Consider the following 11,505-nt stretch of genomic DNA (forward strand, 5'->3'; position numbering starts at 1 on the left):
CACGTGTTACGGTTCCTCAACATTACTTGTCCTTGATAAGACACTTGATATGGTTCCCTATCACTACTTGTCCTTGATGAGACACTTGATATGGTTCCTTATCATTATTTGTCCTTATTTTACTGACAAGAGTTTTGTATTATACTATTTCACGAGGGTATTGATGATTTATATTTTATTTCCTGAATTTATCGTCTTTTACATATCATGGGTCTGTATGAATGTATTCAATTGTACCTCCCAGAGGTCTATTTATTTATTCTTTTGGACTTTACCGGGGGTTTGTAGGATTTATATTAAATTACTTACCGGGGGTTTGTATGATTTTATTATATTACTTACCGGGGGTTTGTATGATTTATATTATATTACTTACCGGGAGTTTGTATGATTTATATTATATTACTTACTGGGGGTTTGTATGATTTATATTAAATTACTTACCGGGAGTTTGTATGATTTATATTATATTACTTACTGGGGGTTTGTATGATTTATATTATATTACTTACCTGTTGGTTGTATGATTTATATTATATTACTTACCGAGGGTTTGTATGATTTATATTATATTACTTACCGGGGGTTTGTATGATTTATATTATATTACTTACCGAGAGTTTGCATGATTGATATTATATTACTTACCGGGGGTTTGTATGATTTATATTATATTACTTACCGGGAGAGTGTATTATTTATATTATATTATTTAGCGGGGGTTTGTATGATTTATATTATATTACTTACCGGGAGTTTGTATGATTTATATTATATTACTTACTGGGGGTTTGTATGATTAATATTATATTGCTTACCGGGAGTTTGTATGATTTATATTATATTACTTACTGGGGGTTTTTATGATTTATATTATATTACTTACCTGTTGGTTGTATGATTTATATTATATTACTTACCGAGGGTTTGTATGATTTATATTATATTACTTACCGGGGGTTTGTATGATTTATATTATATTACTTATCGAGAGTTTGCATGATTTATATTATATTACTTACCGGGGGTTTGTATGATTTATATTATATTACTTACCGGGAGAGTGTATTATTTATATTATATTATTTAGCGGGGGTTTGTATGATTTATATTATATTACTTACCGGGGGTTTGCATGATTTATATTATATTACTTACCGGGGGTTTGTATGATTTATATTATATTACTTACTGGGGGTTTGTATGATTTATATTATATTATTTACCGGGGGTTTGTATGATTTATATTATATTACTTACCGGGAGTTTGTATGATTTATATTATATTACTTACTGGGGGTTTGTATGATTTATATTATATTACTTACTGGGGGTTTGTATGATTTATATTATATTACTTACCGGGAAAGTGTATGATTTATATTATATTACTTACCGGGAGTTTGTATGATTTATATTATATTACTTACCGGGAAAGTGTATGATTTATATTATATTACTTACTGGGGGTTTGTATGATTTATATTATATTACTTACCGGGGGTTTGTATGATTTATATTATATTACTTACCGGGGGTTTGTATGATTTATATAACATTACTTACTGGGGGTTTGTATGATTTATATTATATTACTTACCGGGGGTTTGTAAGATTTATATTATATTACTTACCGGGGGTTGGTATGATTTATATTATATTACTTACTGGGGGTTTGTATGATTTATATTATATTACTTACCGGGGGTTTGTATGATTTATATTATATTACTTACTGGGGGTTTGTATGATTTATATTATATTACTTACTGGGGGTTTGTATGATTTATATTATATTACTTACCGGGGGTTTGTATGATTTATATTATATTACTTACCGGGGGTTTGTATGATTTATATTATATTACTTACCGGGGGTTTGTATGACTTATATTATATTACTTACCGGGAGAGTGTATGATTTATATTATATTACTTACCGGGAGAGTGTAGTATTTATATTAAATTACTTACTGGGGGTTTGTATGATTTATATTATATTACTTACCGGGGGTTTGTATGATTTATATTATATTACTTACCGAGAGTTTGCATGATTTATATTATATTACTTACCGGGGGTTTGTATGATTTATATTATATTACTTACCGGGGGTTTGTATGATTCATATTATATTACTTACCGGTGGTTTGTATGATTTATTTTATATTATTTACCGGGGGTTTGTATGATTTATATTATATTACTTACCGGGAGAGTGTATGATTTATATTATATTACTTACCGGGGGTTTGTATGATTTATATTATATTACTTACCGGGGGTTTGTATGATTTATATCATATTACTTACCGGGAGAGTGTATGATTTATATTATATTACTTACTGGGGGTTTGTATGATTTATATTATATTACTTACCGGGAGTTTGTATGATTTATATTATATTACTTACCGGGGGTTTGTATGATTTATATTATATTACTTACCGGGAGAGTGTATGATTTATATTATATTACTTACCGGGGGTTTGTATGATTTATATTATATTACTTACCGGGGGTTTGTATGATTTATATTATATTACTTACCGGGAGAGTGTATGATTTATATTATATTACTTACTGGGGTTTGTATGATTTATATTATATTACTTACCGGGGATTTGTATGATTTATATTATATTACTTACCGGGGGTTTGTATGATTTATATTATATTACTTACCGGGAGAGTGTATGATTTATATTATATTACTTACCGGGAGAGTGTATGATTTATATTATATTACTTACCGGGGGTTTGTATGATTTATATTATATTACTTACCGGGGGTTTGTATGATTTATATTATATTACTTACCGGGAGAGTGTATGATTTATATTATATTACTTACCGGGGGTTTGTATGATTTATATTATATTACTTACCGAGAGAGTGTATGATTTATATTATATTGCTTACCAGGGGTTTGTATGATTTATATTATATTACTTACCGGGAGAGTGTATGATTTATATTATATTACTTACCGGGGGTTTGCATGATTTATATTATACTACTTACCGGGAGAGTGTATGATTTATATTATATTACTTACCGGGGGTTTGTATGATTTATATTATATTACTTACCGGGAGAGTGTATGATTTATATTATATTACTTACCGGGGGTTTGTATGATTTATATTATATTACTTACCGGGGGTTTGTATGATTTATGTTATATTACTTACCGGGGATTTGTATGATTTTTTTCTTATATTACTTACCGGGAGTTTGTATGATTTATATTATATTATTTACTGGGTGTTTGTATGATTAACATTACATTACTTACTGATGTCACAGATGTCATTCGACAGGCCTCCCGTAGGTTGTATAGTGAGGTAGTCACAGATGTCATTCGACAGGCCTCCCGTAGGTTGTTTATTGAGTTAGTCACAGATGTCATTCGACAAGCCTCCCGTAGGTTGTATAGTGAGGTAGTCACAGATGTCATTCGACAGGCCTCCCGTAGGTTGTTTAGTGAGGTAGTCACAGATGTCATTCGACAGGCCTCCCGTAGGTTGTATAGTGAGGTAGTCACAGATGTCATTCGACAGACCTCCCGTAGGTTGTATAGTGATGTAGTCACAGATGTCATTCGACAGGCCTGACGCAGGTTGTTTAGTGATGTAGTCACAGGTGTCATTCGACAGGCCTCCCGTAGATTGTATAGTGAGGTAGTCACAGATGTCATTCGACAGGCCTTCCGTAGGTTGTATAGTGAGGTAGTCACAGATGTCATTCGACAGGCCTCCCGTAGGTTGTATAGTGATGTAGTCACAGATGTCATTCGACAGGCCTCCCGTAGGTTGTTTAGTGAGGTAGTCACATATGTTTTTCTTACTGTGCTGTTTACTTCTCTTTTCTTCAATTGTGATATTTGATCTTTATCTGATGCATTTTTATGCGTTCTCTTATGTCTTCTTTATTAACTTATGGTGTTTCCTTGACAACAGTCCCATAATGACCTTTATTGTTACAGGTGCAAGGACTACTTACTGATTCCCCCTACATAGTTCCGCCTATTGCTAGGTTTCGTTTCATTGACTAGTCAGTGTTCTATTGCCTTTGGTTAGTATTTGGTAAATCATCTTCCTACATAAGTATGCCTATTGTTGTAAACTAACGTAATTAGCTTCACATGATGTCGTAGTCATGTGTATTTATGTCAAAAATGTCCATGATAATCGATCTATCAAGGTAAAAAAATAAAGAACACTGATGTTACATCAGTGCACCGTTTACAGCAGTTGGATACTTATTAAATGAACATTGATGGAACGAAATCATCCTACTAAATGTAACATTTATCGAAGAGACGACACTGAAGGACGCTTACTGAATGTGTCCACGGAAATGACCGCAGTCTTATTTCTTTTGAGGGTTTCATTACTGTAAATCTTAAATAATGAAAGCTCACGCATAATTTACAATGCTTGCTATATGTTTATCCTTTTCTGTTACAGAGAATGAAAACAGCTGTAACAGTTATATTAAATTAGTATCTAAAGGTTAATTTTATTTAAATACGATTAATTGTAGGATTGATTAAAGTGATTAACGTCCTATTTTATGCGCTGCATGCGTGTGGTAAAGGAGTGTTTTGTTTTGGAGGCTCTGGTATATTTATGTTTGTCTGCTTTAATACCACTTCATAGTGTTATCCCACTGACGCCTAATGTCGCACGTATGTATCTGTAAAGTTAGATTTCACATTAGCATCGCACTATGCTCTGTAAAATTAAAATAATCACAAACATTGTATTGCAAGCTTTTATTCATGATTAATAAATCTCTAAGATACGAATGTTACTTTTGTTGTCAAATTATGCATCTTCATGCGGATTTGGATCTGTCAGAATTGTAATCTGAAAAAAAAAATGGAAATAAAAAATGGGCGAAATAGCAGCAAACAGTACACACTGATGCACGACCTTTATTGTTCATATGTTATGAATCTACAAAAGATTTGAGGCAGACAACAACTTTGCCGATGCTGACTACATCTGAGAAGTTTCAACAAAAATGGATAAAACTACATTCAGATGGGGTTGTCCAGACTAAATTCAGCCTACTCTCATAGTAAGATAAAGATGTAAATAAACTGTAAAAAGAGAGCCAAACACACACCACGATAATAGCTCTGTTTACACGTTTTTATAATGACGTTACGTTGGGTTTTGGTTTATGACGAGTTTACCCTTCCATATAATTCATCCGTACTCCCAGTTTATGTATAGATCCATCTGCAGTAACACTTCATCGGACGGTGTTCGTGACGCTTCCATGGAAAGTCGTAGTTGTCGCCAATCACTGGATCTAAATAAAACAGTTGTATCATTTTAACTTAACTTATGATACGCAATAGAATAATATAACATTCATTAGTAATAAATGTCCGTTTGTTGAGGAAGGAATTGAAGAACATTCTTATTATTGGTCATCATGTATGATAATTTGTAATGTTAGTGCACCATCTATATCAAGACCGCTTAACAAGGTGGTTTGTAAGTGCACCACAAGGAAGCATTCAGTGTCTGTCACGTGGTTTGGTCTAAAACTCAACAATTTAGTTTGATGTCTGAGACCTTTACAGAGGGGTCATTTTTTCGATGATGTCCTTATTTATTACAGATTTGAACACATGAACAGAATAGAACGGTAGCTACAGCTGTGCGTAAATAAACTTAAGACATGGTCAGATGAAAGCGGCCTAGGTGTATAACATCCGAAACCATCAGCATGCATTTTGTCAAAACCGGGGGGAAAAAATGACGATCTATTTTTTTAATCTGAATGGTAGTCCAATACCTGTTGTTAAACAATCTAAATTTCCAGAACTGATAATGACTCAAAACACATTCATACCACTCATAAACTATCTAAAAGGTCAATGTAAAAAGGCCCTTGGCGTTTCTCGATGCTGATAGGGGTGCAGATCGGTCTCCATCAATCACATATCCGATCAAAACATAGTTATGGTTCTGTATGTATTGACCAGCACGTAAGTCTAATATTTTCTATGTCTTGCAATTGTAACTTTCAAAACAACTATTAATAGCATTTATTTGGAAGCAAAGTAACCATCATTCGAAGATCGTAGAGCGAAATTGCCACTGCATTATTCAGCACAAATAAAATATAATCCCATCAACCCTGTATTTGATCCAGTATTCAATCCAAAGTATAACGATATGATAATAGTTTCGCTCAAAGCCAAACCCCTAACATGAGTCAACATTCGGCGGTCGGATTGCTGAGCTCCTAAACATTCCGGGTATAGACTTTTCTCACATCCAGCAAATTAGCCGATATATCATCATTGACAATTATAACACCAAACATTAACTTATCTCTGCGTTATCAAGAAAATTACTCTGTTAATTGATTATTTGTTTCAAGGACGTAGGAGAGTTTGAAATATAAACTAAAAACAAAAATACTGGAACAGTAGGTAAACCGCCGATAATATTTATATTTTAAGCATTTTGTGAATCTTTTTAATGAAGAATAAAGAAACGATATCCGGAATGTCTTCCATATTCAGTCATTTCAAAATAATTTAGCGTATGGAGAGCTTTATCACCTACCCAAACCTGCAAAAAGATCACAACTTTACCATTTGTGTAAAGTGTTGATTTTTTTCCTTCTTAAAGTTACCACCGCTGATATCTATAGTTAGGACGGTAAATACGATATATTGCATGTCCTATTAATACTAAAAACATTTCCAACAAGGTACTCGATATACCCAAATCTCAATGTTCTTTTTACATTTCTTTTTACGTTTTCTTCTAGAAAATAGCGTTTTTGTCCATTATTTGAAAATTATTTTTAAGCGCTTCTATCCTATGTATAAAATCGCGTCTGACAGATACTTTAAACACCTAATACAGTGCCGTAATCTCAATAATAGATAGGTGTTTAGGTGCTGGTTGTAAAATTATCTTTATGAGATAAATTATAAACAAAAATTCTCATAGAAACATCAGACTTCCCAACATCATTTGTGTTTTAAATGCAATGGCAATAACTTTACTGATGATCAAGAGATCGCCATGTGTGCGAAGAGTTTCAAGAATCATCAGAAATAAAAACCGCAATCTGGAGATCGAAACGTTCGTGTGGACGGTGAATCGTGGAGGAATATCCCATTGTTATCAATAGAGGATACCACTGATGAAGAGAACTGTTGACAGTGTCAACAGACATATATTGGCGGGACGGAGAGAAGCCATAATAATTGCTTTCTTCGGTAATGGCGACTAAGCTCAGTTTCATCATCTGAAATGGCCCAACATATCCATCTTGAATCCCCTATGTCATTACCTTGACTTGGATGAGGTTCATGTGGTCGATAGCGACCCGGGGTGTGTAGAACATGGCATTCGTGAGGCCATTTTCATCCGTCTGTACCAGCCGACCCTCAGCAAAGACCACGGGGGGTGGGGGGGGGGGGGGGGGACTTATGACTCCCTCCTGATTTCACTTGTCCGAATGGTCACAGATAAATCCATATGACGAGTCGCCGTCATATTAAGGAAAATCACAGTAGTGGTCTAAACATTTAGGTTGGTAATCTATGTGTTGCCAGTTCAATCCATATGTTCAGAGGATTGGGATTAGGGTTTGGGTTAACTCAAAATTAACTCGCATATATATAGTTGTGGCAGGATGTTGCACAATAAAAAAAACATATAAAGATAGTAATCAGCGTTTGCCAGCCTTTACTAATTACTAATTTCGAGAAGTTTGATTGAAATAATATGATTAAACATTAATGGGTTGAATTCCTGTTTTTATATAAATTTATCATAATTACATAATTACGTTCACATCAAATTTACGCAACATTTATATATTTTATATATTAAATAATATAGATGCCCTTGGCGAGTCTTGTAAATGTACATGCAGCATAAGATCACGAGTTCCAGAGTTTTCGCGTGATCTATTCATACAAATCCGGATAGACGAATTTCTGTAACAGTCTCCAATAAATTCAATTGACCAACATGATACTTAATTCTACTGATAAACTCAGATATCTATACGTGAGTTTACTTACGTCCACTATTCATCGCTGCATCGTAAGGATTGCCATGTTCGATGGTTTGTATTGTAGCAGACGCCACCGCAACAATCACCAAGAGCATTACCACCTTCACCATCATCTTTACTCTAAAGGTCAGCAAAGAGTGAAATCTGAAACAAAACAAATGAAAACGCATAATTGGTACATCACGATTCATTTACCAATGTATTAGGATATAAAATAATGGGATCACACAAAGTTACACGATATCTTCACGAAGTTTACATGATGTATGTATCGTGGCGGTGTATGTGGACATGATCTTCCCCAACATTTTAGAAGGTAATAGAGATCAAATACCTGCTGCCAGTTTCAATACATTAGAATAAGATTGATTAAAAGTTTCTGTGTAGGTTAAGGAAATGGATCTATGCATATATTCCTTGGGACGAAAATATAACCAGGAAACATAACTTAGAGGCCATGACTCTAAATAAATGATGTTGATTTAGAAAACATGATAAAACTGATTGATACACACTACGCCAAGCATGATAAAACTGATTGATACACACTACGCCAAGCTAACTTTTGACTATACATGAAGTGAAATTCTTGTCCTGTATACGTATATTGGCTTTCTGAAAGATTGTTCCGTGTATCAGATTTGGACACAAAAACAGAAAAAAAAACAAAGAGGAGTTGATTGTTTTGATATATGCTATTATGCTATCTAAACTGACTTGACTCGACAACATCTATAAGTTCCGCACCCAGACGTTTGGATTTAGTTTTAATGTTCAACAACGAAGCGTTACTTAACCCAGGGTCATAACTTCTCTTGAACTGCCCGATGTTACAGCCCTGCATACAAAGGAAATATAATGTCTTATTGTTAACGGTGTTCCTTATATTTTTGTACAGTTTCTTAGAAATCTCAGAACGAAACGCTATTCTACTGGGTTTTGCAATATTGTTTATAATGAAACTTGTCTTGAGCCGAAACATCGATGCCCGGCCCTAAGCTCATCGCTCCATTGGATAGGTCTAGCCTAACCCATCAAGTAGATATACAGAAAATATAGGAAAATGGTAATACTCCATTTGTATGAAACCGCTCGTTTGTGAGATAAAATCACGATTTTTGACATGTGTTGCGATCCTACAGCTGTAAATATAACTATATCAGTACTCCTACCCCACGCACATTGTCATAATTCAAACTAAGTATTTGGTTATATTTTATATTAAGGTCAATGGCCCGTGAACTGACGATATTAGCCATCTCGCAAAAACAAAAGGTTACTAAAGTAATATATATTTGTGTTATTATTATACATTATATTTAATCAATCAAAGTAAATGTATTTACTTAATTTTCATTTATTTCTAGGCATACGCACCTGCTAAGAACATTCCGTTCTCATTTAGAATAAGCATGCCCTCCTAAGGATTCCTTTATGTTTTATAGATTCACTACAGACATGTCCTACTTAAGTTTATCTAATATTTTAGGAATTGAGTACATACATGTCCTACTTAGCCCTCCTTTATGTTTTATAGATTCAGTACAGACATGCCCTACTTAGGTCTCCTTTATGATTGATAAATTCACTACAGACATGTCCTACTTAGGCCTCTTTTATGTTTGATAGATTCACTACAGACATGTCCTACTTAGGTCTCCTTTATGTTTTATAAATTCACTACAGACATGTCCTACTAAGGTTTCCTTTATGTTTTATAGATTCACTACAGACATGTCCTACTTAGCCCTCCTTTATGTTTTATAGATTCAGTACAGACATGTCCTACTTAGGTCTCCTTTATGTTTGATAGATTCACTACAGACATGTCCTACTTAGGTCTCCTTTATGTTTGATAGATTCACTACAGACATGTCCTACTTAGGTCTCCTTTATGTTTGATAGATTCACTACAGACATGTCCTACTTAGGTCTCCTTTATGTTTTATAGATTCAGTACAGACATGTCCTACTTAGCCCTCCTTTATGTTTTATAATTTCACTACAGACATGTCCTACTTAGGTCTCCTTTATATTTGATAGATTCACTACAGACATCTCCTACTTAGGTCTCCTTTATGTTTGATAGATTCACTACAGACATGTCCTACTTAGGCCTCCTTTATGTTTGATAGATTCACTACAGACATGTCCTACTTAGGTCTCCTTTATGTTTGATAAATTCACTACAGACATGTCCTACTTAGGTCTCCTTTATGTTTGATAAATTCACTACAGACATGTCCTACTTAGGTCTCCTTTATGTTTTATAGATTCACTACAGACATGTCCTACTTAGGTCTCCTTTATGTTTTATAGATTCAGTACAGACATGTCCTACTTAGGTCTCCTTTATCTTTTATAATTTCACTACAGACATGTCCTACTTAGGTCTCCTTTATGTTTGATAGATTCAGTACAGACATGTCCTACTTAGGTCTCCTTTATGTTTGATAGATTCACTACAGACATGTCCTACTTAGGTCTCCTTTATGTTTTATAGATTTACTACAGACATGTCCTACTTAGGTCTCCTTTATGTTTGATAGATTCACTACGGACATGTCCTACTAAGGATTCCTTTATGTTTGATAGATTCACTACAGACATGTCCTACTTAGTTATCCTTTATGTTTGATAGATTCACTACAGACATGTCCTACTTAGGTCTCCTTTATGTTTTATAGATTCTCTACAGACATGTCATACTAAGGATTCCTTTATGTTTTATAATTTCACTACAGACATGTCCTACTTAGCCCTCCTTTATGTTTTATAGATTCTCTACAGACATGTCATACTAAGGATTCCTTTATGTTTTATAATTTCACTACAGACATGTCCTACTTAGGTCTCCTTTATGTTTTATAGATTCAGTATACATAAAATACTCACCGCCTCAATGTGTCTCCTTGGATGTGGATTCCTCGCCACCAGAGTGACCCTCGTATTTATATGTCGACATCTGATAAAATAATATAATGTTAAAATGTGATGCATTGGTGATATATTGCTAAGTAGATTTTGAATAAACAAGTAATTAGTTTTTGCTCAAATCTATCATGTTTTTGCTTTTGCGGTGCTATGTCAATTATCTATATATCTCTACGATTATTCCCTTACATGATGAAGTACATGTATACCAATATAGAATACGTATCCCTCTGCTTGTGTAGTAATACATTTACATAGCATTTCTCCATCTCTTTTTGAGATTGATAATCAAGCACCGGAACATGTTCATTAAATCCAAATTGATCAATTTTAAACGACAACCACTAGGTTACGACATATCATATATCAAAACAGTGGTGCACTGATGCACACAAAAGATTAAACTTTGTGTGTGAGCCTCAATCGAAATTTACGAATCACAAGCGTATGTATATATGTATGTATGTATGTATGTATGTATGTATGTATGTATGTATGTAT

At 33.8% G+C, this 11,505-nt stretch overlaps 1 long non-coding RNA gene across 2 annotated transcripts; it reads right to left on the reverse strand.

Annotated features, from left to right (window-relative positions):
• Positions 1-4,768: 4,768 nt before the first annotated feature.
• On the reverse strand, positions 4,769-11,033 carry LOC117342518. Of its 2 annotated transcripts, XR_004535873.1 has the most exons (4): positions 10,966-11,033; positions 8,078-8,214; positions 5,210-5,328; positions 4,769-4,877 (listed from the first exon to the last, which is right to left on the reverse strand). It is a non-coding gene; the product is annotated as an uncharacterized LOC117342518 (long non-coding RNA). The 2 variants fall into 2 exon arrangements; XR_004535872.1 differs by having other exon boundaries at positions 4,769-5,328.
• Positions 11,034-11,505: the final 472 nt, after the last annotated feature.

Source organism: Pecten maximus, chromosome 14 (genome assembly GCF_902652985.1).
Source record: "Pecten maximus chromosome 14, xPecMax1.1, whole genome shotgun sequence".
Lineage (NCBI taxonomy): Eukaryota > Metazoa > Mollusca > Bivalvia > Pectinida > Pectinidae > Pecten > Pecten maximus.